This window comes from Arvicola amphibius, chromosome 11, assembly GCF_903992535.2.
Source record: "Arvicola amphibius chromosome 11, mArvAmp1.2, whole genome shotgun sequence".
NCBI classification, from domain to species: Eukaryota; Metazoa; Chordata; class Mammalia; order Rodentia; family Cricetidae; genus Arvicola; species Arvicola amphibius.
In genome coordinates, this window is record NC_052057.2 from 75,191,868 (window position 1) to 75,215,645 (window position 23,778).

General features: G+C 43.8%; 2 protein-coding genes across 2 annotated transcripts in view; one reads left to right on the top strand and one right to left on the bottom strand.

Annotated features, from left to right (window-relative positions):
• Mtfr1 (mitochondrial fission regulator 1) overlaps nucleotides 1-2,549 on the bottom strand; it is a 30,929-nt gene extending 28,380 nt beyond the window's left edge. The window contains exon 1 of the mRNA XM_038348096.2: nucleotides 2,489-2,549. The gene's annotated coding sequence lies outside the window, so the exon portion shown is untranslated. The remainder of the gene's footprint in view (nucleotides 1-2,488) is intronic.
• A 20,481-nt stretch (nucleotides 2,550-23,030) lies between these two features.
• Armc1 (armadillo repeat containing 1) overlaps nucleotides 23,031-23,778 on the top strand; it is a 28,257-nt gene continuing 27,509 nt past the window's right edge. Inside the window, exon 1 of the mRNA XM_038348141.2 lies at nucleotides 23,031-23,214. The gene's annotated coding sequence lies outside the window, so the exon portion shown is untranslated. The remainder of the gene's footprint in view (nucleotides 23,215-23,778) is intronic.

Here is a 23,778-nt window from a genome sequence, read left to right on the forward strand (position 1 = left end):
AGGCTGGAGGGCCTGTGAGCCCCCAGAACCCTCCAGTCTGTCTCCCAGGAGCTGTAAGTGCATGCCACAATTTGGGAGGCAGAGGCAGGCGGATGTCTGTGAATTTGAGGTCTACAGAGTGAGTTCCTGCAATACCAGCATTTGGAAAGTAGGATCATCCATGAATTCAAGGCTCGGTTTACCTACATAGTGAGGTCCAAGTCAACCAGAGCTACAAAGAGAGATCCTGACTGAAAAAAGAATAAATTAGGTCTAAAAATCCTAGTTATGCTGGGTGGTGCTGGCACACGCCTTTAATCCCAACACTCAGGAAGCAGAGGCAGGAGGATCTCTGTGAGTTCAAGATCAGCCTGGTCTACAAGACCTAGTTCCAGGACAGGCCAGGGCTGTTACAGAGAAACCCCGTCTCGAAAAACAAAACAAAACAATCCCACCCAGTTATATTGAAATGTATTTACAATTTATTAAAATGTATTTCCTAGTTTGACTTAATTTCCTTACTTTTATATTTTAATAGCTAGCTTATGCTACTCAAATGCAGTTCCACGGGCTACTGTTAAATGACTTCAATTATCTGTCCGCTTACTTGGGGACAATGGCTTGGAGTGTGACGGCTGAAAACTGAAGTGTCATCCATGAAGGACCTGCTTGCAAGGCGGCATATTCTGGTTCCTAAGCAGTAAGACCACACTCCCCGCCTACTGACTTGAGACTGTTTTACCAGCAACTCTGCTTTCCAGGGTGGGTGGAATGTCAGTGACAGCTTAGTGGGCAAAAGAGCCTGTTGCCACACATATGACCTGAGTTTGACCCCTAAGACTACATGGTTAGAGAGAACAATTACTATATTCTGTCTACTGACCACACACCCACCTCCAAGAGCGATAAAAAATTAATGATTATTTTGAAAAAGGAGGTAGAAGAAATCGATTTACAACTGCATACAACAAAGTTTGACTATTTCTGTAAAGTACTTAGAAGCAGCCGGGCAGTGGTGGTGCACACATGTTTCTCATGGTGAGTTCAAGGCCAGCCTGGTCCACAGAGGAAGTTCCAGGACAGCCAAAGCTGCACAGAGAAATCCTTTTTCGAAATATCAAAAACAAACTAAGAAGCAAAAAAATTCAGCCACACCTTATGGCTCCTGCCTATAATCCCTGCATCTGTAAAAAATAAAGCAATAAAAGGAGTTTGAGGTGTCTGGGTAACAAACAGATGGCTAGCCTGGAATACACAATGAAACCTTTATCAAAAAAGAAAAAAAAGCCGGGTGGTGGTGGCGCACACCTTTAATCCCAGCACTCGGGAGGCAGAGGCAGACGGATGTCTGTGAGTTCGAGGCCAGCCTGGTCTACAAGAGCTAGTTCCAGGACAGGCTCCAAAGCCACAGAGAAACTCTGTCTCAAAAAAAATTAGAAAGAAAGAAAAAAAGAAAAAAATGGTACTAGGAATGAGGAATGGTGTTATGCATCTAGCCCTAAAGAATCAGGCAAAGAGTCCCCACAAGTTCAATACCATCCTGGTCTATATATCAACTTGCAAGTCTGCCAAAGCTCTTTAGTGAGACCTTGTCTCAAATAGAGATTGGGAGGGAGGGGGTGGTGGCCAGGACTATGAAACTAGATAGTAAATCTTTTAAGTATGTTACAATCTCCGTGACTACATCACTGTAATGTAAAAGCAGTCACATACATTATGAAAATAAATGTGACTGGATTCCAATAAAAAGTTATTTATGGAGCTGGGCGTGGTGGCTGAGGCAGGAGGGTGACCTAGAGTTGTAGTAGGCAGCTCTGCCTGCCTAATCTACATAGTCCATTCCACCCCATCCTGGAGTAAAAGAAACACAACCCTGTGTCAAAAAAAAAAAAATACTCCTTAATTTTTTTTTTCTTTTGGGAGTGGTGAAGCAAGCCTTAAACTTTGCACTTGGGAGGTAGAGGGAGGAGGATCAGAACTTCTAGGCCATCTTCAGATACACAGTTAGGTGAAGGCCAGAATGGGTTACAGCAGAAAAGTCAAAACAAGCGGTCAGGGGAAAAGTTGGGTTTGGTGTGCCTGCGGCTGTCTACTACACAAATTGCGCACGCCTAGGAAGAAAGTTCAGGGCGGCGAGCTGTCGCTGTCAGGAACCTAGCTGGGGCCAGGTGGAGCAGGTTGAACGTCCTGGGCCGCCGCGCTCCGCCTCCCCAGCCCAAACCCAGCCAGGGCGCAGGACCGCGGAGATTCCCCCGCCTGGCGGCCGGCGCGGGCAGCCGCCCCGACGGCGGGGGATGGGAGCCAGGCCGGCGGCCCGCGGAGCTCAGCAAGCCGGGCGCGGGTGAATCGGCGGGCTGCCCTGCTCCGGGCTCCCTCCCGCTCGCCGTCTTCCCGCGCCGCGCTCCAGTCTCCTCCCTGACCCACACGCGGCCTCCCGCGGCCGCCCGGCTCGGGACGGCAGCCATTCCCCCGTCGCCAACCGCTTTTCCGAGTCCCGGCCCCCACTCACCTCCGCAGCGCCGCAGCCTGCACCTTCCCCAGACGCTCAGCCTTCCAGATTGGCCGTCCCGGGACCTTATGCCAATCAGCCAATCCCCGCCCCTGGCCGGGCCCAGGCTGACCAGTGAGAGGCTCGCTGCGGCCTGGGGGCGGGCTCAGGAGCGGCGGGCCGAAGGCGTGTCTGCCTCCCCCACCCCTTCAACCGCGCCGGCTACCTTTCCGGGCCTCTGTGCGCACGCGCGGAGCACAGTAAGGGGCGTGTGCTTTTGCGTGTCTCCTGCTTTGTGTCTTCACTGCTTCTACCGTGGTTACTTTTGTTGGTAAACTTCGCCCCTGAAGGGCGTCGTCGGAAGACCCACATTCCGAGTGTAGTCGCAAGTGTGGACCCACCGAAAGGAGCTGGGTCTTCGACCTAACCTAGCCTGGGTCGAGCCCTTCTCATCCCACGCTCTGTGGGAACCTGTGATCGCCTGGCCTTCCGTGTGTCCGGTCTCACATCCCGGATGTCCGTTCTAGAGAAGTGGGAATACCGTGGTGCTCAGGGAATGAAGAGTTTCCTTTCCTTTTCTTAAAGTCAGCCTAATTGGTACACTTTGGTCTGCTTGGCTGGCTTGGTTTCTTTCGAGACAGCTTTCTCTGTGCAGTCTTGTCTGTCCCAGCACGCGCTCTGTAGACCGGTCTTGTCCTTGAACACACGGAGTTCTGCCACGTCTCCGGGATTAATGGCGTGGGTCTCCACGGCCAGGGTGATTGTGCACGTGCTTTTTAATGAATGGCTATTCTGAGACCCTCTAGATTTCAAATAACCTTGTCGCGAAAATACGATCTGTCCGTGCCTAATTAACCATAAGCAGCATGGTAATGTGTGTGGGCGCGATAAGATATGAATATGGAAGGAAGACCTATTAGTATTTCAAAAGACTGTTGCTAGTTGGGCGTGGTGGCTCATGCTTGTAATCCTAGCAGTTTAGAGGTGGAGGCCAGAGGATCTGGAAAGCCAGCCTATGCCATTGGAAAGAAACCCTAAGTCCAAACAAAAATGGGGGGAAGGTTGGGGGTGGGCAGCACTGTTGCCACATAGCCTTTTCTCCTACCCTCTCTTTGGCAGATGATTCCGAAATAACAGGGCGGGCCCTGGAGCGCTGGTGTTCTTGCCCTGGATGGCCTAAATCCTCCTGGCTAGGGCTTTGTATTTCAGCTAGAGCTCCTTTTCAATTACTCAATAACGCTTTGGGAGCCCACTCTGACAGTAGTACAAACTTTTTGTTCTTTTGTGTTGTTTTTGTTTTTTTTTTAAATGTTGAACCACACCCTGAGTGAGCCTGCTGTATAGGGAGATAAAGACAGCATCACCATATATGATCAAATGTTATAATGCAAGAACATGACCATCACACCTTGCTTTATCCTCAAGTGCCCTGCAAGGGCCCTGGGCTTTTTGAAGGTCTGGATGAAGGCGAAAGGACTTCAACCTGAGCAGTTTCCTCACAAGTTATTGTTGTTTCTCCCGATAATGGAATTGTTTCTAAAAGATTCTGACCTAGCTGGGCCATCTCATCCATTACTGTGACACAAAGAGCCTATTAACATTACTTGGCTCCTGCTATCAAACTGTGGTGAAGGCACAAGAGGGTTTGGAATATGTGGAACCAGGAACTGATCTAGGAAAAAGTCCCACAGTCTTTACACTTTTGAACTTTTAAACTTTGCTTTTTGAAAGAAATAAAGATATTTTATAATAATTTTAGTTTCACAGAGAGGTGGCAAAGGGTAGAAAAAATTCTGGTGTTCTCTTCACCCAGTGCCCCCTAATCTTACATTACTATGACACATTTTCAGACTTAGAAACCCAACACTCATACATTATTACTGACCTGGCTGGTTGTCACAGCTGAGATATGAGAGAGGAAGGCGCCTCAATTGGGAAAATGCCTCCATAGGATCCAACTGTAAGGCATTTTCTCAATTAGTGATTGATGGGGAAAGGCCCAGCCCATTGTGAATGAGGCCATCCCTGGTGGTCCTGGCTCCTATAAGAAAGCGGATTGAGAAAGTCATGAGAAGCAAGCCGGTAAGTAGCACCCCTCCATGGCCTCTGCGTCAGCTCCTGCCCCCAGGTCCCTGCCTTGTTTAGGTTCCTGTCCTGACTTCCTTTGGTACTGAACAGCAATGTGGAAGTGTAAGCCGAATAAATCCTTTCTTCCCCAACTTGCTTTTTTGGGTCATGATGTTCCACTGAAGTAATAGAAAACAAGATAATTACTGACAAAAACTCCAGACGTTTTTTTGTTTTTGATTTAGACTTATTTATTTTGCATGCATTGGTGTTTTGCATGCATGTGTGTTTGTGTAAGGGTGCCAGATCCTCTGGAACTGGAATTTCAGTCAGGTGTGAGCTGCAGTTGGGTGCTGGGAATTGAACCCAGGTCGTGTGGAAGAGCAGCCAGTGCTCTTAACTGCTGAACCATCTCTCCAGCCCTATTCAGATTTATTAATGCAAAGATTGTATGCTTAATCATAAAACTACCTTCGTCCCTCTGGTAGTTTCCCAGTCTTACTTTTCATGACTTACAGTTCTGAGGCATATGGTCACGTATTGTAAAATACTCCTTTATTTGAATTTGGAATTTTTTATATAATTAGAGTGTGATTACAGGACTTGAGGGACATGCTACATATAAAACCTGACTCACACAATACCAAAGGGAACATGTTATCAGCATGGCATTTTTTTTTTTTTTGAGATAGGATTTCTCTGTAGCTTTGGAGCCTATCCGGGCTCTTGTAGACCAGGCTGTCCTCAAACTCAGAGATCCGCCTGCCTCTGCCTCCCAAGTGCTGGGATTAAAGGCGTGCGGCACCACCGCCCAGCTAAGCATGGCATATTACTAGTGATGCTTTGACCATCTGACAATGGTATATAGTGTTTGCTAGTTTCTCCACTGTATGGTTGCACTTTTTTGCCCCATTTCTTGTGTGTGTGTGTGTGTGTGTGTGTGTGTGTGTGTGTGTGTCCGTGTCTGTGTGTGTGTGTGTGTGTGTGTGTGTGTGTGTAAGACTTGGTGTAGGAGGTCCTTCTGTATTTGTATTGCTTTCATTGGTTGAATAAAGAAAACTGCCTTGGCCTTTTGATAGAGCAGACTTAGACAGGCAAAGTAGACAGAACAGAATGCTGGGAAGAAGGGCAGTGTGGCAGACGCCATGAATCTCCGGCCTGAGACAGATGTAGGTTAGAATCTTGCTGGTAAGCCACAGTCACGTGGTGATACACAGATTTAATAGAAATGGGTTAATCAAGATGTGAGAGTTAGCCAATAAGAGGCTAGAGCTAATGGGCCAGGCAGTAATTTAATTAATGCAATTTCTGTGTGATTATTTCGGGTATAAGCTATCCGGGCAGGATGGAACAAAGGTGCCCCACCCTCCTACAACAAGACTAGTCCTAAGTTCTGCCCACATTTAAGAGGACTATAGGATCTCAACTCTTGAAGGGGCACCTGCGTGCATTACTACATTATCTGCATTTCTAGTATAAGAAAACTTTGCCTCCTTTCCTCATTTTCAGTGATTAGTGTAGACCTACATTTGTGTATGTTGTCTTAAATTTATCTTCTGATTTTTATTTCTTTGCACAAACACTTTTGAAACCCTTTCAGGTTGGCTTGTGTGGCCATTTTGCTTTTTGGTTATGTACTTTCTTCTAGAACTACAAGATGCTACAGACTCATTTTGTGTATTCCTTGCCCCAAGCACTACAATCAGCCCCTTTCTCCAAGGTGCCCTAGAATGTTTAAAATTAAAGACTTAAGTATCAAGAATCCTGGTCACTGCTGAATATCTTTGAATTTAGATGAGCTGATTAATTTCACCGTGTTTTGTCTTTTAGTTATTTGATGGGCTAGAGATATGGTTCAGTGATTAAGAGCTCTGACTGCTCTTCCAAAGGTCCGGAGTTCAATTCCCAGCAACCACTTGATGGATCAAAACCATCTGTAATGGGATCTGATGCCCTCTTCTGGCATGTAGATGTATATACAAATAGAACTCTCATATACATAAAATACTGAAGATTTAAAAGGAATTATTAGTATTTGTGTATATCTGTATGAGTAGATGGCCGGTGCATGTATGTAGAAGCCAGGAAGGGACATGTGGTGTCCTCTAATTCTGTACACCTATTCCTTTGAAGCAAAATCTCTCCTTGAATCTGGGTCATGCAATTTCTCAGCTAGGTTACCTCAAAGCTGGTGTTACATGTAGCTTATTAGGTGGGTCCTGCGGTGTGAATTCTTTTCATAATTGCACAGAAAGTACTCTTACCTACTAATACCTACTGAACCATCTCTCCAACTCCTTTTCATGTTTATTAACTCTTGGTTTACAGCCCTGTGATAGCTACCTTCTGAAGTGACCCGCACTAAGCTCCACCTCCTGATAGAACTTCTTCTCCGGGAACAGTGACTTAGTTATTATGAACAGAATACAGCAAGTGCCAGACAAAACTGATTTCAAGATCGGGTGGGAAAAAGACCATGGTTTGACCTTGGCTTGCTGACTCCTGGTGTCTCCTTTACTTCCTCTGAATTAAGCCAGTGTCAAACTGTGAGGTACCCACACGGCACAAAAATGAGGGTGTTCTCTGGCCAATAGCCAGCAATGAAGATCCATCGGTCGCTGGGAACCTAAATCCTGCTAAAAAGCTGTGTGGCATCAGCTGGGAGAAAGAGCCTGCTGAAGCCTTGAAATGACTGCAGCCCCAGCTAACATGGGTGGTAGCCTTGTGAACGGCCAAGGCATCCACACTCAGCTGAGTTCAGCCACCTGCCTGTGCACAGAGCAGGAAAGTAATACATGGCTATTGTATTAGGCAGAGGCCGTGTGTGGTGAGCTGGTGGGAAGTAGGAAATAATGAACATAGCTTCTCTTCCACAAAACCATTGACGCTTACATTTCAATTTGGAGCTGCTAATGCATATGCACAAAATCCTCCTAAAAGTGACTGTTCAGAATTTGGAACAAATTGGTAACCAAATGTCAAATAGTAGAGGGCAAGTCATTTGGGAGTATTAGAAGAAAATGGACTTTGTTTTGGTTTTGGTTTTGGTTTTGGTTTTTTTGTTTGTTGTTTGTTTGTTTATAGTTGATCCTGGAGGTTTGTTTTGTTTTCCTAAAGGAATGGTTCAGCTTTTCTGGAAGAGTCCTGAATAACTGAACGTTCATCTGCTGTTTGGATAAAGGGCAGGAAATGAGCAGTTGCCTTGACAAGCTCATTTGACGTATGAAGGCCAGGGAGAGGATTCAGTAGGTAAAGCCGGATGTCACCAAGAGTAATAGCCTGCATTTGATCCTGGTACCCATATAACAAGGGAGGAAAGCATTTCTGTGTCACTCACACACACACACACACACACACACACACACACACACACACACACACACCCCTCCCACGCACAAAATAAACGTAGAAAAGAAATTTTTTTTCTTTTGTCTTTGTGTGACTCCCATCCCATAAGGCCAGCTTGAAGAATCATTGAGGACTGAGTGCTTAATAGCTGCCAAATTTTAAAGCCAATTTCAGGCTTATCACAAAGACCCAAAAACGTCACCATGACAAAAACAAACTCCTGCACTTGTGGTCCACTGTTTCATAAAGCAGGGGACAGACTAGTGACCACATTAACCTGTCTCCCATGTCAGGCTGAGTGGCAACCCCATTTGGTGATACGGATTAATTTATTTCCATGTGGCCTCTTCTAGCAATCAAGGTTCATTTCTTCTTGTTCTACTTTTGCCCTTAGCCCCAACTGCCTCACTGTAGGAAATAAAATCCACTGAGATGAGTCTCACAGGGTTCTCAGTTAGAATTAAGGAAAACTTTCAGGGTCAGTTTTAATCCAAATATGACAAAATGTCACATAAATAAAAGCAAGAAAAATCATGATAGGAAACTAGAGTATCTGTCAATGATGGGCAGAGGCAACAGCTCCGTGTTGGCCCCTGCAGCGGCTCGGGGTGTTCGAGGGTTCATGACTTAGATGCAGAAAAGTAATTCTTTTGACAAGACTAGTCAGTGTGAAGCAGAGTTGGTTTTATTAAAAGTGTTTTGGGGCTGGGGAGATGATTCTGTGGGTTTACTCTGTTTACTCTGCACCTGAAGGAAGACCTGAGTTTGGACCTGCAGGACCCACATAAAGCCAGGTATGCTGTTATCCCAACCCCAACATCTGCAAGAACAGAATTTTTCTGTGCATTCATGTAACCTTTTGTAGATGGAAGTTTCTGTCCCACCTGGTCCCACAGTCATTCAGGTCCTAAGGAAACACATAGAGGCTTATATTAATTACAAACTGTTTGGCCTATTAGCGTAGGCTTATTATTAACTAGCTCTTACAACTTTAATTAATAATTCATATCTATGTTTAGCCACGTGGGTTGTTACCTTCCTCAGTGAGGCATTCTCATTTTGCTTCCTCCGTGTCAGGGTGGCGACTTCAGACTGAGCCTTTTCTCTTCCCACAATTCTCCTATTCTGGTCACCCCACCTATACTTCCTGCCTGACTACTGGCCAATCAGAGTTTTATTAAACTAATACGAGTGACAAATCTTTACAGAGTTGCATTATCCCACAGCAACCTTTGGCTCAGATTTGTTTATTGTGTGTGTGTGTGTGTGTGTGTGTGTGTGTGTGTTACTTGCCCATTGCTTAACTTTTTACTGTTTGTCTTCTCTTGAGTTGGGGTCCCATTTATGTAGTTCATGCTAGCCTTGCTATGTAACTGAGGATCAGCTTGGACTGATCATCCTGGCTTGTTCTGGGATTACAGGCATTTGCCACTGCGCTCAGTTTTCTTGTATGAGGGACAGAACATGGTACTTTGAGCTTGCTCTGTGAGCATCATTCCACTTGAGCTAATGCCCTCTAAATCTTCTGAAACAAGCCTCAGATATGCCGTTCCATTCAGAAGTACATCAGTAAAGCACAGGAAGTCATTTTAAAATACAGCTACAATATACTTATTAGAGCTAAAGCAATTATTCTGTTTTGTTTTGAGACAGGGTCTGTGGTGGTTTGAAAGAAAATTGTCACCATAGACTCAGGGAGTGGTACTATTGGGAGGTGTGACCTTGGTGGAGTAGGTGTGGCTTTGTTGGAGGAAGTGTTTTACTGGGGGTGGCTTTTGAGGTTTTAGATGCTCAAGCTAGGCCCAGTGTGTCTCATTCTCTTCCTGTTGCCTGTGAATCCAGATGTAGAACCCTCAGCTCCTCTCCAGCACCATGTCTGTCCGTGTGCCACCATCCATGCTCCCAGCCATGACAATAATGAACTAATCCTCTGATCTATAAGCCAGCCCCAGTTAAATGTTTTCCTTTATAAGAGTTGTCATGGTCATGGTGTCTCTTCACTTCAATAAAACCCTGACTAAGACAGGGTCTTAGGTAGCCCTAACTAGCTTTGAAAATCTTGATCCTCTTGCTATCACGTGGAAACAATGAATGGACTAGCCGTTGACAGACTCGTTAGTTGTTTTCCCCTTTGCTGTGACCAAATATCTGGCAAGAAGCAATTTAAGAGAATAATGATTTAGGGCTGGAGAGATGGCTCAGCAGTTAAGAGCACTGGTTGCTCTTCCAGGAGACCTGGGTTTGATTACCAGCACCCACATCGTAGCACACAACTACCTGTAACTCCAGTTTCAAGGGATCCAATGCCCTTTTCTGACCTCTATTGTTGTGGAACAATCTTTTTGTACACTATGAATATATGTTGCTCTCATTAGTTTAATCAAGAGCTAATCAGGAAGATTAGCTAGTCAGGAAGAGGTTAAGCAGGATTTCCTGACAGGGAAGAGAGAGTACAGGGATGAAGAAGGGTGGAGTCAGGAGGAGACATGGGGAGAAGAAAGGTGAACATGCTGTGCTGAAAATATTACTGCCACATGGTAGAGCGTAGATAAGAAATATGGGTTAATTTAAGATGTAAGAGCTAATTAGTAATAAGCCTAAGACATTGGCTGAGCATTAATAATTAATACAAAATCTCTGTGTGGTTATCTAGGGAGCCTGTGATCCCTATGAAAAACCATGCCTTTTCTCTATGGGTACCAGCCATATACCCTGGTGCACATACATGTATGCAGGCAAAATATCCATGTACATAATCTAATTAAAAGTTAATAAAAAATAGAATAAGTATTTGGGCTTATTGTTTGTGGCTGTAGTCTATTATGGAAGAAGGCCTGGCAGCCAGAGCAGCTTACAGATGTGGTGGCAGGAGCATGAGGCTTCTTATTCACATCTCTGACGGGAAGTAGAAGCTGGACAGGAAGCCTGATGAGCTATAAATGTGGAACTCTTCCCTCTGCAAAGATGCAATTCTCCCAGCTAATCCCCACCTCTCTGAGGCTCTATATCCTCCCATAACAATGGCACTAGCCAGGAGACAAGTGTGCCTATAGGGGGCATTTTAGATTAAAAAAAATCAGATTCTTAATACAGCCACATTATGGGAAGTAGTGGAGAGGGGAGATGGGAATAAATTGATTGTTAAGGGTATGCTCTTGGGAGATATATCATATCTTAGTCCCTTATATTCACTTTTTTTTTCTTCCTGAACACCGTGGTCCTAGCTCTTCCACTCAGCCTACCTGGCCATGCTGGACTGAACTCCCCAAATGACCAAAGTGTTACCAGTGGCCAAAATCTGGGCAGGCAAGCACAAGTCCATGCCTCTTTGAATGGACTGAAATCAGGACTCCCACATATTCACAGAAATAGTAAGGTAACTCCTAGGTTGGAACCTTCAACTCACCCCATTCCCTTCTCTTTCTCTCCCCTGCTGTCACCAAACCCTGCCCGCTCACAGAGTCTCTCAACAAAGAAAAGACGCCAAAAAGTCCAGTTCTGCATTCTTGGTGACTATGGCAACTTTCTACCCTGTTGCTACCAGCAACTCAAATCCCCACCTAACCGCTCAGCTTTTGCCTATGCTTGGACACAAACCCAGCTTGTGGTGGACACATCATCAACCCTTACCTACAACCTGTAAAGTCTCCCTGCTTTAGTTCAGAGGTGAGGTTTCTTTGGCCTTGATCTCTGGGACTGGAGAACTCACCCAAGAGTTGCTTTGCTCAAATAAACCTGCTGTTATATGTTTTCAATTTGGCTTGATCTGGCTTTCTGCATCAGCAGAGAAACTTGTTATTGGGAAGCAGAAGAGCTATTAACTTTGTTTAAAAACAAAGCAATAACACACATTGCATAAAAACAACACTGTTGGGATTGACAGCAGGCCACAGGAGTTATAGCCTGGGGTCTCTTGATGGAGCATAAAATGAAAAGGATCTGGTTGCTAAGGGGTGCAGTTGGGGTGGTTCTCTATCTTGATTGATAAGTAATATACTCATTTTCCCACTGCATGGGTCTTTCCTCATAACACATCTGGTTTTAAACACACACACACACACACACACACACACACACACACACACACATATATATCCAATTATGTATAGGTATAAACCTGGCAGTGGTGGCACATACCTTTAATCCCAGCACTCGGGAGGCAGAGGCAGGCACATCTCTGTGAGTTTGAGGCCAGACTGGTGTACAGAACTAATTTCAGCATAGTCAGGGATGTTACACATAGAAACCCTGTCTCAAAACAAACAAACAAACAAACAAACAAACAAAAATCCATTTGAAGGCACAGTTTGCTTTACTGCACATGCATCTAAAACCAGTTACAGCCCGATTAGCTTTGCCATTTCCTTGTTCCATACATTGGGAATATATTTGGATAGAAACTGTCTAAATTTTATTGTTATTAGGGACAGAAGAACTTATACTATTGTTCAGAGAGGAGTGTATATGTTCTTAGTGTATAGAGTTCATATATGTCTAGACACACAGTAGAATATTTGCCTACGCATGAGAAAGACTGTGCATTAGGTTGTCACCAGTAGAAGCACAGACACATATTTTTCCACACATACTCCACAACACAGCGGAAGAACAGAGACAGGGAGGCAGAGTCAGACGAGTAGGGAGAGACAGAGAGAGAGAGTAGAGGCAGGGAAATAGAGGAAATAAAAACTGCATAAATGATTTAATTTAATTAATGCAAACTAATCAGTTTCAGAAAACTTTATTTATATGCCATTTCCCAATAAAGTTATTCTTGCTTTTAGCTTACTTTGTATGGTAGACTCCTATTCAGATTAAGGTCTTCGTTGTTGTTGTTTGTCAATTTGACACAAGCTAGAGTTATCTGGGAAAAGGAAACAACTGAAAAACGCCTTAATCAGATCAGATTGGCCTATAGGAAAGTCTGTAGGGGTATCCCCCCCCCCCTCTCTCTCTCTCTCTCTCTCTCTCTCTCTCTCTCTCTCTCTCTCTCTCTCTCTCTCTCTCTCTCTCTCTCTCTCTCTCTCGTCTCTGTCTGTCTGTCTGCTTTTGTTTTTTGATACAGAGTTTCTCTGTGTAGTTCTGGCTGCCCTGGGACTTGCTCTGTAGATCAGGTTGGCCTCGAACTCTCAGAGATCTGCCTGCCTCTGCCTCCTGAATGCTGGCATTAAAGGGATTAAAGCTGGCTTGTGGGGGCATTGTCTTAATGAACGACTAGTGAGGGAGAGCCTTGCCAGCGGTGGCAGTTCCACCGCTGGGCAGGTAGCTCTGGGAGGTATGAGAAGAGCAGCTGAGTGTGAGCCTGGAGAGCAGGCAGCCTTCCTCCTTGTTCTCTGCTTCAATTCCAGCCTGCATGTTCCTGCCCTGCCCTCATGACGGACTGTGAGCTGATAGGAACTCTTTCCTCCTGATGTTTAGTCAAGACGTTTATCACTGCAATCGAAACCCAAGACAGCTCTTCCTTCTCAGATCTTGTCCTACCCATTTTAAACTAAAAAATCTAGCTATACCTTTCTATATATTTTCAACATATCATACATAATTTGCATACTTTGCATGTATAAGATTGGATGGGAGTGATGGTTCAGCAGTTAAGAGAAAACATTTTGTTCTTGCAGAGGACCTAGGTTCTATTCCCAGCACCCGCAAAGCAACACATACCTGTCTGTAACTCTAGTTCTGGAGGAATCCAGTGCCTTCTTCTGATCCCTGCAGGCTCCAGGCATGTACATGATGCATTATTGTCATTTTTATTAATTTTTGTGGTTCTCAGATTGAACCTGCCCACCTCATGCACTCCACAACTGGACCCTGCCCCCTGCACATTAATTCTTGCTCAGGCAGTTCTTGCTCTCTCTTGGACTTCCTATGTAGTCCAGGGTGGCTTAGAACTCACAGCTTTTGTATTTTGTATTATTTGGGGTTCTCTAAAGGGACAGAGCTTATATAATAAATCTCTACACTAAAGGGGGATTTATAGACTTGCTTACAGGATGTCGTTTGAGTATCTGACAATGACTGCCTGGTGATGGAAAGGCTGAGAATCTAGAGGTTGTTCAGCCTGACTCAATCCCAGTCTGGCCCTGGAATCCTGAAGGGGTCCTGAACAGCTGCTGTCTTCCAGTCTGTGTTGGAATCTCAAGGCAGTTGGATGTAATACTGCCTGCCCCAGTAGGATAGATGCACTTTCTAGTGGGAATGAAAAAATGCAGACAAAAAGCAAAGTTTCTTTCATGTCCTTTTATGTGGGCTGCCACCAGAAGGTGTAGTTCAGATTCATGGGCTTAAATAATCCAAGAAGAAAAATTCTCACACATGTGCCCAGAGATGCTTGGGTGTTGGTTATTAGAGATGCAGTCTGTTGACAACCAAAATTAGACACTACATCTTCTTAATCGAGTATAACAAACATGCACCGTCATACTAGCTAACATTCCATTACTGATATGATTTCATTAGATTTAGTTTTTGTTATTATACTAGTTTGAATGAGAATGACCTCCAATAGGCTTGTGTACTTAAATATTTGGTCCACAGATGGTGGAACTGTTTGGGAAGGATTAGGAGGTGTGGCCTTTTTGGAGGAAGTGTGTTTACTGAGGGGTGGGTTTTAAGAGTTTCAGAAACCCCACTCCAGGTTCAATCTCACTGCCTGTCTTTCTGCCTCCGGCCTGTGGATCAGAATGTAAACTCTTAGTTACTGCCTCAGCACCATGCCTGCCTGCTACCGTGCTCCCCAATGTAGTAATTATAGACCCACCCCCTGAAGCTAAGCAAGCACCCAATTAAGTGCTTTCTTTTATAAGTTGTCTTGGTCCCAGGATCTCTTCACAACAATAGAAAAGTTACATATGACATGAGGTCTCTGTGCTCATAGGTAAACATGACAGAAGCCAGAAATGTCAAAGTACCAGGCTTGTCTCTTCAGTGGAAGGGATGTGCATACCTGTTTTCTACCAGAAGTGGAGGAGTTAAAGCCTGGTGATCTGTGCTATCTGTAGGGCCAGGCCACACCCAAATTCACAGTCTGTTATGTTTATCCCAGACCCTTCTGTAGGGGAATATGGTACAGTAATGGAGTTGGGATATCCTGACTTATGGGGAAGATAAGAGCCACGATAGGACAGCTCTGGGGAGAGTGGGGGTGTAGAGCTACAATAGGACAGCTCAGCCCTGGAGGAAAGGCATCCTGACTGTTGGAAGCCAGACTATCTGAAGCTGGGGTGCGGTGGGGGATGGCCTCCCCACAGGATATAGGGATTCTGCTCCTCTTCTGGAGAGCTGCTACAGCTGAGTTCTGCTCAGTTCCCTTACTGGAGCGTCCTAGAAGAACTCTCTGCTTCTTCTCTGGCCCAAGATGTTTCTTCTGATAACATTCTGCTAAAGGGAAGCCCCATGCAGAATTGTAGCAATCTCCTCTGGCTCCAGTGAAAAGTTCTTTCTTCTCCTCCACTGGCCTTGCTCAGCCCCCTTAAGGAGCTTCCTAACAAGGTTCTTCTGTTCTGCTTTGCCTTGCTGAGGTTCCCAGGGAGGGTCTCAGCAAGGTTTTTCAGCTCAGTCCCCTAAGGGACATCTTGGCCAGGTTCTTCTGCTCTGCACGGGTGAATGAAGGCCATCATCCAAGACTCTTTTGAGAAAGTGATTTATTTAGGAAGGAGGAGTCCAGGAGAGTGGCTGCCTCTGCCAGGGAAGAATTAATGGCAGCTCTTAACTGAAAGGGTGGAGAGGCTTATATAATATAGGGCTTCTTAGGGGCAGAGTTTTTCCAGGGAGATGGGGGATTGGTTATTTTTTTTCCCTGCTCAGAGATTGGTCAGTTTAGCTGGTCGGGGCAGAGATGGCTCTGACTTTATGGTCAAACTGTATTTCTTTCACTGGTTCTTTTTAGCTTTTTGACTCTTATCATAGGACCAGGGCATATTTCTTTCACTGGCTCTGATTCTAGGGACAAAGTGTGTTTCTTTGATACTAGCCAGGAAACATGTCTTTAGTCCTGGATTCAGGGATAAGGATGTTTCTTTCCCTGGCTCAGGCCTCAAATCCAGGGTGTATTTCTTTCTCTGACTCTGGGTTCAGAGTTAGGGTGCTCAGTGATTGGTTAGTTTTCTGCTCCAGTTGTCCCTTTTACCCTACACTTCCTCCCTAGACCTTTAGCTTGAGCTTTGTTTCTCCATCAATAGGCTCCATCCTTAGGAGAGTTGTCACATGTGACTTCTACCCTATCTGTGTGACTGAGTTCACACCACATCCTAAGCCCTTAAGCTATAGAACCTATCTTCACGGCCAAGGTCACGTGTACGTTGCCAAAATTTCAAGGCAGTCATGCCTTAAGCTTTATTGTGATAACTATCATGAGAACATTTTTTTCTCAAAGTCATACTGTGTTTAAATTTGTCAAAGAAAACCTTCTCTGGGTCATGCTCTAGAAGTTTGAACCAGCACCAGCTAAGGAAGTCCTGTTGAACTGGATTTCCATCTTTTCTTGTGCAGATGTTCGTCTGCCAGCATTTGCAGGGACACTTACTAAAGGAATTAATACAGTTATCTATTATCAACAATGTTGCAGTCAAATGGTTCTCTTTATAGTTTTAGATACTTTATTTATAAGGTTTAGATCAATGGTTCTCCACCTGTGAATTGTGATTCTGAGAGGTCAAACAACTCTTTCACAGAGGTCGCATATCAGATACCCTGCATATCCGATAGTTACATTACAATTCATAACAGTAGCAAAATGACAGTTATGAAGTAGCAACAACATAACTGTATGGTTGGGGGTCACCACAACATGAGGAGCTGTAAAGGGTAGCAGCAGTAGGAAGGCTGAGAAGCACTGGTTTAGATACCTTGTTTCTTGGATGACCAACCTAGTTTAATTAGGGTTTTTTTGCTTGAGCATTTTACTGAAGCATTTAACAGAGGATCCGCCAATGAAAGCAATTCCCTCTTCGTCAGCAACCATTACTCACCAATAGCTCCTCAAGGGGAGTGGGTCTTTCAAGTCTTTCCTTTTCCAAGATGTATTTTTGAGATGTTCCATCTTGTGCAGGTCTTGTGACAGTAACCTGAGCCACTGTAAATTCAGAGTATGACGGTCAGGTCATCTTAAGAAAACTTCTATTCACAGCCTTCTTCCTTATCCATTGGCTCTTACAATCTTCAGGAAATGCTCAGAAGAAGGCTGGAGAGGGTGATAGTGATGTCTCATTTAGAGCTCAGCACTCAACTGTCACTATTCTCGGAACTTTGTCCAGATACAAGACCCTACCTCAACCACTGCCTACTGCAAAGAGAAGCTAGGCTGACCTGACCATGGCAGGAAGAACTCTTCTATGGGCTTTCTGTATTCAGAAAGCAGTGTGACACCTGGCCCATTTATAAAAACAACAGTAATAATTCTCTGCACTCTGGAGATTATGACCTCCCAGCCATGAAATTTTTGACCAGGTTTATAGTACCAGGTGTGAATCTCTTCCTATAGAACAGGCATCAAATCCAGTCACAAAGTGGTTGTTACCCCTATGCCACTGCAACAATGAGTATATTTTGCCTTGAAGATTTTCCCGAATTTACAGCTGGGTAAAACTTTTTTTTTCTCCTAGGAGTCTGCATAATACATTCTAGTACCACGAACACTAGCCAATAGGGAGGAAGATACTGTTATGGAATATTAGTTTAAGATGTGTTACATTTGTTTATGCTGTGACATATTTGTTTAATGATGCAAAGATGTGTTGCATTCTTTTATGCTGCATTTAACTCTGTAAAGCTGTGTTACTTTGCCTGCCTAAAATACTTGAATGGTCTAATAAAAAGATGAATGGTGCCCATCAAAATCCCAGCAAAATTCTTCAAATAACTCGAAAGAACGGTACTCAACTTCATTTGGAAAAGCAAAAAACCCAGGATGGCCAAAACAATGCTGTGCAATAAAAGAACTTCTGGAGGCATCACAATCCCTGACTTCAAACTCTACTACAGCGCTACAATACTGAAAACAGCCTGGTACTGGCATAAGAACAGACAGGAAGACCAATGGAACCAAATAGAAGACCCAGATATCAATCCACACATCTTCGAACACCTGTTATTTGGTAAAGAAGCAAAAAATATCAAATGGAAAAAAGAAAGCATATTTAACAAGTGGTGATGGCATAACTGGATATCAACATGTAGAAAAATGAAAATAGATACATATCACCATGCACAAAACTCAAGTCCAAATGGATCAAAGACCTCAACATAAAGCTAGCCACACTGAACCTTATAGAAGAGAAAGTGGTAAATACACTTGAACACATTGGCACAGTGAACTACTTCCTAAATATAACCCCAGTAGCACAGACACTGAGAGGAACAATAAATGGGACCTCCTGAAACTGAAAAGCTTCTGTAAAGCAAAGGACATGGTCAACAAGACAAAATGACAGCCTACAGAATGGGAAAAGATCTTCACTAACCCCACATCAGACAGAGGTCTGATCTCCAAAATATACAAAGAACTCAAGAAATTGGACACCAAAAGATCACATAATCCAATAAAAAAAAATGGAGTACAGACCTAAACAGAGAACTCTCAACAGAGGAATCTAAAATGGCTGAAAGACACTTAAGGAAATGCTCAACATCCTTAGTCATCAGAGAAATGCAAATCATAACAGCTCTGAGATTCCATCTAACACCTGTAAGAATGGTCAAGATCAAAAACACTGATGACAACTTATGCTGGAGAGGTTGTGAAGAAAAGGAAACACTTCTGTATTGCTGGTGGGAATGCAAGCTGGTACAACCCCTTTGGATGTCAGTGTGGCGATTTCTCAGAAAATTAGGAAACAACCTTCCTCAAGACCCAATAATACCATTTTTGGGTATATATCCAAAGGATGCTCAATCATGCCACAAGGACATATGCTCAACTATGTTCATAGCAGCTTTGTTTGTCATAGCCAGAACCTGGAAACAACCTAAATGCCCCTTGATAGAATAATGGCTAAAAAAACATGTGGTACAAATTTTACACAATGGAGTACTACACAGCAGAAAAAAATAACAACAGCTTGAATTTTTCAGGAAAATGAATGGAACTAGAAAACATTATTTTGAGTGAGGTAACCCAGACACAGAAAGACAATTATCACATGTACTCATTCATAAGTGGTTTTTAAACATAAAGCAAAGAAAACCAACCTACAAACCACAATCCCAGAGAACCTGGACAACAATATGGACACTAAGAGAGACTTACATAAATCTAATCTACATGGGAAGTAGAAAGTATAAAAAGACAAGATCTCCTGAGTAAATTGGGAGCACGGTGACCTTGGGTGAAGATTGAAGGGGGAAGGGGAGAGGCAGGAAGGGGAGCAGAGAAAAATGTAGAGCTCAGTAAATATCAATAAAAAATTTAAAAAACAATGAACAACTTAACCTTTAAAATACTCAAAAAAAGACATTGAAGAAGACACCCAACACCATGCTTACGTTTTAGAAAAATCAACATTGTGAAATGGCTATTTTACAAAAAGTAACCTAAAAGTTCAATGTAATCCCCCATCAAAATTTCAAAGCAAGCCATTAGGAGAAGGTTCAGTGGTAAAAAAAAAAAAGCTTTCTGTGATACACACCTGACTTGATCCCTGTAACCCATATAAAGGTGGAAGGCTAGAACCGACTCTACAAGATTGTCCTCTGACCACACACACACACACACACACACACACACACACACCTATTTGTCACAGGAATACAAAATAATCTAATAATCTAAAATTTACTTGAAAACACAAAAGACCCCATAGAACCAAAGCAATCCTGAGTAAAAACAACAATGTCAGAGGTACCATCAGACCTGATTATAGTGCAGAACCATGTAACAGAAACAGCTTGGTATTGGCAAAAAATAAAAAAATAAAAAAGTAGACATTCAGATTAATTAAGCAAACAGCTGAACCAGATATAAATGCACACAGATATGGCCTGATCTTGATACCAAAAGTATACATTGGAGAAAAATCATCCTGCTTACCCAGTAGCACTAAAAAATTGAATATTTGCATATAGAAGCATGAAGCTAGATACTTGTTTTTCACAATGCAAAAAAACCAAGTCCAAGCAGATCAAAGACCTTAATGTAAGATCTGTGACTTAGAGACTGTTTAGAAGAAAAGGAGGAGACTTCAAGACATAAGCACAGGCAAAAACTTTCTGAATAGGATAACAGTTGCTTAGGAAATAAGTCCAATAACTGACAAATGGGACTGCACGAAATTGAAAGACTCCTATACTGAAAAGGAAAGACTTAATAGAGTAAAAAGCCAGCCGACAGAACTGGAAGCTACAAATAGAGCTGACAGAGGATTGATATCAAAACTACACAAAGAACTAAAAAAACTGAAAAAGAAGAACTCCCAATTACCAAATGGACGAACGGAAATGCGCAGACTCCAACATGGAGTGCAGGCAACCTGAGCAGCAGCATGTGAGAAATGCAGAGCAAAACCAAGCTGAGATTCCATTGTACTCGAGTCAGAGCGTTAGAAAACTACTCTTGGCAAGGATGTGGATGAAAGGGGAGCTTATCCGCCGCTGCTGGCAACGGAACCTAGCCTGGCAATTATGGAAATCCGTATGGAAGTTTCCCAATAAAATATATATCAGTCTACCATATAACTCAAGTTGGCACCCCTCCCGTGTACTTATCTGGATGGCACTAAGGCAAGGTATCTAAGAGACATTTGTACATGAGTGTTTACTACAGCACTATTCATAATTGCTAAATGATGGAAGCAAGGCAGCCGGATAAAGAAAATGAGGTATGTAAACACAACGGAGTCTTTTCAGTCATAAAGAATGAAGTTATATTGTTTGTAGGAGAAATACATAATTGGAGACAATTATATTAAATGAACTAAGCCAGTCTCGGAAAGAAAAATGTGTTTTCTCTTGTTTACGGTTCCTAGGTTTTACATAATCACATAAAATCATGAACGTACACATGACACGAAAGTAAAGGTGAAACTGTCTTGGGGAACAAAGGGGCCAATGGGAAGGATAATTAAAAGGCAGAGAGAGGATATGGGTGGGAGGGTAGTATTCCCGACATATACCATATACCTGTAAGAAAATTAAAAACAAGTAGGATTAAAAATTTCAAAAATGAAAAAGGACCGTCTGATCTCAAAATGCTAGAAGCCAGTGCTCTTGGAGCCCCTGACTCTAAGCTCTTTGAAGGACTGCTTTTCCTGCTCTTTGAACCATAGACTGTCTCTGGCACAGTGTGTGGATTCAAAAGACTACAACTGACAGTGTCTGAATAGTGTCTTAAGCAACACAGCGATTGAGAAACTTACGTTCCAGCCTGTCCGGTAGCAAGATACCTAAGACTCAAGCTATGACTCATAATGGTAGGTATCATAGCTTCATAGGTGTCGGGTTCAGACACTTCAAAATCACGAATGAGAATTCATAAAAACTTCAAGACTTCCCTGAGGCTTGTAACTAATCCACAGGAGTTCAGGAAGCACTAATTATTTTTTAAGGCATCCTTTGCTTTTTAGTTCCAGCCATCTCTTCTTGGTAATGGCAGTGTGCAGAAAGTTTAGCCCCTGTGAGCTTTAATGGCAGAAGTGTGAATGCATTCAATTTCAGATGGGAACTTCCAATGGATAAAGACTTTGTGAAATATATTTTCCCAACAGTGTCAAAAACCTGTCAGTAATTACTAGTTCAAAGAATACTCTATGTCTTTTCTTAATCTACAAATTAACCTTAGCCAAAATAGTAAATTTACATTTCTGGATTCCTGAGTCACCTTTTATTAGAATATTAGGCAATTTTTCATTTATTCAATCAGATAGGTTATGTTTAACCGGGTATACCCTTTGGACTTAGTGTGTTTACTTTTCTTCCTTTCCTTTTCTTTTCCTGTTTTCTACACTCACAGTTTTAATTCAGGCACAATGTTCTCTTAGCACACTCCCCCTCATGGCTTTGGGAATTGAGCACAACAGACTTGTTTTTGCCCCAGGTTACCTAGCATTAGAGACATGTCATTGTTTCCTACTGAGCTCTTATTTTACTTCTATTTTTATTTTAGGTTCATTATAATACGATAGCCAAGAACAAGGAAACACAAAGAAACTCAACTACACGGGTTCGTTTGTTGCTTTCTATTTAAAGCCGAGGTCTCTGTGAAGCTCTAGTTATCCTAAACTGGCCTTGACTCTGGAATGATCCTCCTTCAGTCTTTGCCTACTTAGTGCTCGGATTACAGGCCTGAGCCATCCTGGACGTCTGGTTTATAAATTCACTTACAAAGTATTGAAGATAAAAATTTAGAGTACAGTCTGGAACTTTTTCACGCTCTTTCCAAATTAAAGCCCCTTCAAATTCCTTGCGACAACAACCAATCTCTGTAACTTTAGTATGTGAACTACACGTCGGAACCAGTCAGTAAAAGAAAAAAATCCACAATGGCTGTAATGGATGCATTATTTTTCAGATTGGCCTGCGTGATTTGGTTACAATTCGAGAAATACTTTGGAAACTAAAATATGTATCTAAAGCGACCCCTCAGTGACTACTATCGATAAAACAAGTATGTGTTTACTTTGATAAATAGAAAACGTCACGATGAACTTGAGAAGCTAACAGAAGACCCTTATAAGAAAGAAGACAAACTCGTTCCAATGTCAAATCACCTCAGCCAACCCGAAAGCTCTTAGCGTTCTTAACTTTGCTAGAAAGCGATACTAACAAGAAATGAACGAAATCCAAGGACGCCAGAATGCCAACGTTCATAGTAAAAACTACAAGGAAATGTCTGAAGATTCTGAGTAAAGACTCACAGACGCGGATGAAGGATTACGAGGTTGTTTTATTAGACCTGGAAGACTTGCTGCAGACGGAACATTCGGTTTGAATTTCTAAACGCAGACGCTCTGCCGCGGGAACTCTGGGAATTGTAGTCCCGAAACAGCGAGGAACGTAAATTTAGTCAGTCCTCGGTGGACGGCGAGCCCTTGGGTCCAATTCAGTGTTCTGATATCTCATTGGTCCCGGCTAGTTAACCAATGAAAGAGTGGGCTTGAAAATATCCCTTTGCTGATTGGATATCCCTCCTCACGTTGGACGCATGCTCAGCCAATAGGACGACAAAGCCAGCAGAGGTGACAGGGTCACCGCGGAGCCTGCTGACCCTCCTCCGCCGGCGGCTTAAGCCTGTGGTTCTTTGAGTCAGGCCCCGGCTAGGGCTTGCCGCGCCGCCGGTCGTGCGCCGTCGCGGGTGCGGCTCTGATGCTGCGGCTGGCTCCGGACGCCCGGAGCTCTGCAGGGTACGTGAGCCGGGGGCAGGCTGGGGCCGGGAGGCGGCCGCCGCACCGCGGGCCCGCCGCTGCGCTCGCCTCCTGCCAGCATCCCGCGGGACGCTCGCTCTTTTCCCCGCCTCCGACTTTGACCAGCCAGCCTGCCTTACGGGTAGCGGGTGTCGTCTGCCTCTTTGCTTTTGCTTCGTCTTGTCGGCGTGCTTTTTGTAAATCCCGTCCACCCGCGAGTCTCAGCGCGCAGGCCTTCATTCAAGAGACACCCTTGTCCACAGGTGGTGGGCATTCGCGCAGTTAGCGGCTCCTTTCGTGCCAGCGCTTGCAGTCGAAGGCCCCGCTTGGGTCAGTTGTTCTGTGCTTGCTTGCTTGCCCAAATTTTTTCCTGTCTTGTGTTCTTGTTTCTTGTCACCCTGAAACTCGCTCAAGACTGTTATGTGAAGAAACCGAGGCTTAGAGGAGGTAACTCAATTCCCGGAGAGTTACAGTTAGTTAATCGCCAGATCGGATCTCAGTGTTTGGTGGTGGTGTTGGCTTTTCAACCTCACTTAACTCCTTAAGGACTTAGGCTAAGTGTGT